Source organism: Fulmarus glacialis, unplaced genomic scaffold (genome assembly GCF_000690835.1).
Source record: "Fulmarus glacialis isolate BGI_N327 unplaced genomic scaffold, ASM69083v1 scaffold16188, whole genome shotgun sequence".
Lineage (NCBI taxonomy): Eukaryota > Metazoa > Chordata > Aves > Procellariiformes > Procellariidae > Fulmarus > Fulmarus glacialis.
The window spans coordinates 22,189-29,584 of NW_009229083.1; positions in this window are offsets into that span (position 1 = coordinate 22,189).

A 7,396-nucleotide genomic window follows, 5' to 3' on the forward strand; every position below is an offset into this window, starting at 1 on the left:
AGCACTTGTAATCGTTTGTGAATGCTGGCATTTGCACACAGCATACTTGCATATACAAACCCAGAAATTTATGTGTTCTAATCATACCTATACCTGCAAAAGAGGTTTAATGTATAAATATGCAAGTAGATACGTTGAAAGGACAGTTCGTCATGTAGGTCAGTACTTCTAATATCGGCAGGAGGTGAGGACAGTAAGAATTGTGTAGTGTTAATTCATTAAGCATTTCTGTGAAGAGTGTTTCTGTGAAAATAAAATTTAATTTTGACTCATAACATTGCATACTGAATGTACTTAGTTTACAGTAAACATTCAGGGATGGAAGAGCTACGATTTTTGTGTGCACGTTTAAAAAATAATTTCTTCTGAACAAACTGGATTCTTCTGGATCAGGTGGTGCAGGAACTACCAGTTTCTTAGCAATAGCAGTTTAATACAAGTTATACTAAAGTCATCATCTCTGATTCTAAACAGTGAAACATGCACTTCTGTAAGCAACTGCTTTTTTTAAAGGAGGACACAGAGAAGTGCTTATGATAAAATGTACAGTAAAATTTTGTAAAAAGATTGGTAAAAAAAAATTTTTTCTTAGCAATTTGGAAGGGAAGGGATCACTCCAGATTAAAGATATTATACATTAGAATACTTCTGTGCTCTGGAAACTTAAGGAGGGAAAGGAAGAAAGAGGGTAGGAGAGTATAAGTGTATATACATAGTGAGAGTATAAGTAAATCAGATTAGAGGATAGTAAGATCAAAATTACAGCATGGCTTCATAACTAGTAAACAGAAAACTTTGGAAATGAAAACTACCATCATTTTGAACAAGATATGGAGATGACAGACATTTGGTGCTCTTGAAAAAGAACTGATAATAAATGGAAATCAAAGAAAACTCCTAAACACTGGTATTTTCCACATTCACAGAATCATAGAATAGTTGACGTGGAAGGGACCTCTGGAGATTGTCTGGTCCAAAGTCCCTGCTCCAAACAGGGTCAGCTAGAGCAGGGTGCCCAGGGCTGTGTCCAGCTAGGTTTTTAATATCTCCAAGGATGGAGCCTCCACAACTGTTCCTTTTTTTTACCACCTTCACAGTAAAAAATGTTCTTTTCTTACGGTTAATAGAATTTCCTGTATTTCCATTTGTTCTCGCAAAGAAACTAAACACTAAACCAATTGACAGTCCTAAATACTGCATTTTCAGTAAGGAATGATTAATTTCTTTTTCCTACACTGTCTTATATAATACTGAATTTTGAGCATAAATTTACTTTTTCCTTATGTAGAAGAGTTTAACCTTTTGAGGAAAAATCTGTAAATTTCTGTGCAGAAATGTTTTTTGGTCAGCTGCCACTGAATAATAGCAACCTTTCGAGTGGTTGCTGTAAAATACTTTTTATGAGAGGAAAGCTACTGACTTACATAGTAGGTTTTACTTTTAAAGTTCATACTATTCTTACCTCTGTCAGTATTGCTAGGGTGTACGTGGCTAAGGGGGAACCAGTGCCTTAAGATCTGGATCTCCTATCAATTAATTTTATTTTGAATAATTACTTGCTCTGGACATCTGGCATGATTACTTCTATCACATTGCTTTTGTTTCTGTTTCCACCAGACATCTGCCCTACAGACACGACGTCTTTCATTGCCAAAAAAGTGTAGAAAGCCTGAGTTAGTTTCAGCTAGAGAACAGACTATAGACAAAATCTTAGTGAACATAAATCAGTTTGTGGTTTCCATAATGTTTTTAGCTCGTTATAGTTGACCTGCTAATTTAGCTAAAACTATAAATTGTGTCATGTTCACTAAGATTTCTCTCAAGCTAAGAAGCACTCGTTTTTCTTAATTCTCTATCAGTTGTATATTTTGCCAAGTGCAACTCATCACTAGGTTGTAGTGTCCTAACGATACTGTGAAACAAGAAGAACTATTTCTCTAACATTGGCAAAAGGCCGTTGTCACAAAGATGTTGCAAGACGACTTCAATTCTGAATACTGCTAATAAAGAATATTCCTTCATTTGCTGGATACTGATCAGCTGATCATTGTTTATGTAATAAATCTGTATTTCTACTCTGTAGAATGCTAGTAAACTGATAAATTTGAAAGCTGTGAAAAAGAATTACCAGCTTATTGGTTCTGCATTTATTTAAAATTATTTCTTTTACTATCTACTGCAAAAAATCAAATAACATGTTATGAATTACATGGCATTACAAGTCCAGTTTTGGAGTTAAAGAAATGTAAGCCTCTTCACAGTTCTAAATTAGTGACTGAAATAGACACTTAGACCTGAAATCTGTGCATATTAGCAATATGCAGTATTCCTTCCTCAATGTGGGTATTCAATTGGCTGGAAGAAGTTGCTGAAAGAGGAAGAAAATCTCATTGTATTTTCACATATCAAATTTACTTGACTATGTCTAATTATATCTTGCTTGACTGTCAGCAGAAAAAGTGCTTGGGTAATCCTTTCCAAGCGCATAATAAAAAAAGTGAAGAAAAAAACAGCAATACTGCTGGTTTTTTGTCCCTATTCTGTTTGTGTGATAATGATGTTTCCCTTTTAGGCGATTCCGGTTGTTTCAAATTTTTTTAATTGTAGATTTGTGCTAAAATACTTCATTTTCTACCTTCTCCATTTTGCTCTATCCACTCAGAATTTCCCATGCCAAACTGCTTTTACTAGGACAATCCCATGACAGTTCAAATTCTAAAAAATACCTTCATGGAATTTTGAAATGATACATTTATAGTCTGATCCTGAAGTGGTGTGGCTTCTTCCACTGTCTCCTGTAAGATACTTAAAATATAGCCCACTTTTCCACAATATTTACTTGAATCTGTATACTCCACAGCTGTTGTTTTTACAGTAGACCTTCCAAATAAAGTAGCTGCTCATATAATCTGGGAGCCACAGATTATCTTCTCTTTTATATCAGAGAAAAGGAGTTTTATAGTATTTATTTTCTAGTATCAAAAGAAGAAAAGAGGCTAGGGAGCCATCTCAGACTTTAGTTGAATGCTTTTATTGTCAAATTCAAGTTCAGGATTATGATGATGGTAATAATACCATCATTTCAAAGGATTGACTCACTTTTCTGTCTTAACCTTAATTTATTTCCACATTATAATCCATTTCATAGGAAATTTCTTCACTTTGTTGCAGCCCAGTATCACTGTACAGGATTGTGCAGTTCAATCTTCCTGTTATCTTGAGGGTCAATATCAAAGGTTCTTGCAGTGGCAGTTGCTCATACTAAGTTATTTTCTATCCTTATCTTGGTAGCTGGCAGGTGAACTGTTTTACAAACTCCACAGTCTATTTTGTACTTCTAAACTCTTTAAGACTCACGGTCAATATGTAACAGTCTCCTCTGAGGTGCAGACCGTGATGTATACGTAACAACCAATCTTGATTTTATTTCTACCAGATCTTATATGCCTCGAATCAATTCCAAATGTTAGGATCTATCCTTCAAAAGGTAGAGGCTTGTTCTGTTGTGTCACAGAAGACCTACTTAGCTTTGGGAACCATTCCCTTCCCTTGAAAGTTTTGATTCCGAGCATATAAATATGACTTTGAACTGTGCACCTCCAGTGGACGTGATGAACACAAAGTCTCTAGGAGTCAAATTTTTCATTAGGCAGTGGAAAAACCTACACAGTGTTAGCAAGGGAATGTTCTCTTCAATCACTGTGTAGGTCATCAGTTGTGTACACTTCTCTTGGCTCTGGCATTTGGACAGTCTATGACACAAGGTCTCTCCTGAGGACAGCAGCCTACATACAGGTTTATGAAATTTGTAATACTTTTCTCCTTTTTACCAGAGGTTATTATAGTAACAACAGATAATACCACTGATGCATTTTGCATCAACATACAAAAATAGCGTGGGATCCCCTTTTCTCTGCTTGCAAATATTCTGATATTGAAAATGGCTTGTTCAATATCAGGTTGCCTTGACTATTCTCTACCTCTCAAGAATCCTAGATGCATTACTGTACAACCTGTGCTGCTGAAGTCTGATGAATTACAAATGAGAGCTGTGGAGCAATTCTGAGAGTCCTCTTCCAGGATTTGTGGGTACCCTGAAAATGATCTTCTTCCCTTCAGGACCTAAAAGAAAAGCCACTCTTTCTGTGGCAGACTCAGACTGTCTTCTGGGTTCTTGGTATGCATATTCCAGCTGCTGGGGGGGAAAGTTTCTTGTATCTTCAGCTCTGCCTGATGATCATCTGGAAGATAAGGCACAATGCAAACAAGGTAATTACAATAAGTCAGGGTTGGCCAAAGCTGTTCTCTTCCTGAATTTTTTCCAGCTCTTAGAGGAGGCATGCAAAACCTTGTCTTAGTTTCCAGACTTGCTTTCACATCATCTCCACCTGCACTTGAAGGCTGTATACCAATTGTACTTATATTTAGTGCATGCTGGTTCTTCTGTGGTAGGACCTAGACTCCTTTCAGCTGTTACAAAGGATATCTGATGGACACATATATTCCCAGAGGGCTGTGTTCTTAGTACGGGGTTTAGCCAGGTCCCAGTCTCAGCCAAGGATTCTGGTCCATGTAATTTATGGATGATTTTCTGAATTTGAAAAATAGGGGGAATCTCCATTAGTTCGTTAGCTAGCCAGATTTTTCTGCCATGCATCTTCCTAAAGGTGAATAGCCTGTGTTCTTCCTTCCTGTAATCCCAAAGTTCCTAATATTCCGGTTGTGGATTCCCAATGTGAAAATAAAATGGATTTACATCCTTCATTGGGAGAGCTGTTTGAACCATGAGCTTGTTGATGACTACTTCTTCTTTTTATGAACAATAATATTAATTATGCCTTTTACTTCTTCCAGAAGAAATGGCAGAAATGTAAGCCATGTTTCTTCCTACTCAACCTTTTATCCTGGCAAAATCTCTCAAAATTCCTTCTTTGTTCAAGGTAAATCATTATTCCCAGTTAAGTCAAAAGGTTATTTTGCCTGAGTTTCTTCCAAAAGTATACTCTTGAAAAGCTGAGGGACTGCTTCCTGCTGTTTACTTTGAATGCCACCTTTTCCTTTAAACAGTTGTCATCTCTTGGAGCCCCTTTAAAACACTGGAGCTGAAAGCAACTGAAGGATGGAGAGTACAGTTTATGCTTTTGTGCCTGTGTGTGCACAGAACGCTGTCATTAGGTCAAGCAGTTTCTCTTGGTATTATGGAGACAAAAAAGGCCTCCACTGTTTTGAACACCTGGTGTTTACACAAACAATTTGAAGAAGTAGTTGGGCAGTAGATGTAGAAGGAAACGAATTCCACTTACTAGGGGCAGAAGTGCTGGAGGCCAGCTTCATAGACAAGTTGGCTTGCTTACTTACATATAGGCAAGCTTGTTTTTATTTTGCTTTCTCCCACTTGGATAAAATCTTGCTGTGTTAAAAATGATAGTAAATGGAAGAATATGATAATGTCCTTAGCCCTTCTAAATGCATTGTCTCTGTTTGTATGCTATCTCTAATCTTACTTGTGATAAGGTGTCACAGTTTTGACTTTTATATGCAAAATAGCTAATTAAAGACATGCTTTCCCTTTTCCATTTGTATGCTAACATTTTCAGTTTTCACAGTTACAAATATAACTGATTGTTTCTAACACTTTGATCACAAACTCCAGACAGCATCTAATCTCTGTAAGTTTGTTTGTAGGAAGAACTATAAGAATAATTAGAAATTTTCATGCTGCTGAAGTAAAATATTTTTGCGGTAAGTATAATGTACTGAAGTCTGTAGTACATTTTCTCCTGGGGTAAAATGTTTTCTGTCTCTGTATCTCTGGTCTTGCCAGTAACCTAATGTTGTTCTTTGTTTTCACCTTCAGGACCAAAATATTGGAATTTATCTTCTCATATCAGTCTTTCATACTGGGTTCCCCTTCTTGTTGAATAGTCTGCCTGTCATCATCCCTATGCTGTTAGCTATGGACACTGCGTGCTCCCACAGTCTGTAGCTATGTATTAGTCTCAGCTATGATAACTATTGTAATTGAGGCTTTTGCATGTTCCTAAATCGTTGAGAATACATTTTTAGAAATGGCTGGTGATTGAGGGTGCATATCCAGACATTTCTTTTAGAGGTGCTGAATTTATTCGTGCTGAAACTGAGACACAGTTGCTGAATCTGGACAGTCCAAATGATAAAGAAAAAAACCCTGACTCCTGTTGTCCAAGGTAGGAGGGCAGCAATCATGGTACAGTCCCACTACAGGAATGCGGTTCTGCCATCAGTCTCAGCTTCATTAGCTTTCCATCTAGTGCCAAATCTGAAGCAGAACTGTCTTTCTGCATTCTGTACTTTCTTATGAAATTGCTTCATCCTCTCTCACAGAACCCAGTCTCTACATTGCTAACTTTTTTTAGCTGTTAAAAAACCAACCAAACAAAAAACCCCTCTCTGGTTTCATGAAGCTCTCTGTTTCTGGAGTTACAATATTGTACAATACACTTTCAATACTTTTCTGTCTTCTAGTAAGTTACTTTTTCTGTTGATTGTTCCTACAAAATGCTGAGTGTTCAGACCTGTAGTGTATAAGAATTTCGACATCCTGCTGATTTCAGTAGGACTTTTCAAATTCCAAAAACTGAACATAAGAACAACTTCACTGGATCAGACCAAAGGTTTGTCTGAATCAGTGACTCATCGTCTTGGCACTGACCAGCATCGGAGTACAGGAAAGAGTATAAGACGACAGTAAGTATTTAGTGATATTTCCCCAAAATGCTCTCCCAGCCTCCAGTGATTTTCAGAGCAGGAACTTCTTAAGCCAAATATAGCCTCTTTGCATTTAATTGTTCATGCTGGATTTTCTTTCATTAATTTTGTGATATCACTTTTTGTATCCCTATAAACTTTTAGCATCTTTCAATTCTACAGATTGACTATATAGTATGAAGCAATACCTCCTTGTGTTGGTCTTGAACCTGATGCCTCCTACTTTTTATGTCAGCCTGATTGTGCACTCTGTCATCTATTTATCTTCTTCATACTGCAAAAACTGATTGGTCTATCTGTCTATCTATCTAGATGTTGTAAACTCCTGTATATATTTTTGTTCCTCATATAGAATCCATTCCATACTTGTAGTGCACATAAACATATGTAAATGATGAATAGGAATCATGGTGTTGGCATCTTGCTAGGCTGAACAGCAAAATAAATATAATCCGTGAATTGATTAAATGGCTGAATCCTGGTAAACATTTTATATTCCTGGATTTTAAGCTAATTCTTTTTTTTAATTTGAATCTTTAAACTCCTGGTCATAGCTCTTTAATTTGTAAAACGTGAATTACATGCAGTTTATCACTTCAGTGTTCAAGATCCAATGGATATATTGAGGTAGAAATCAGGTGGGCTCTCA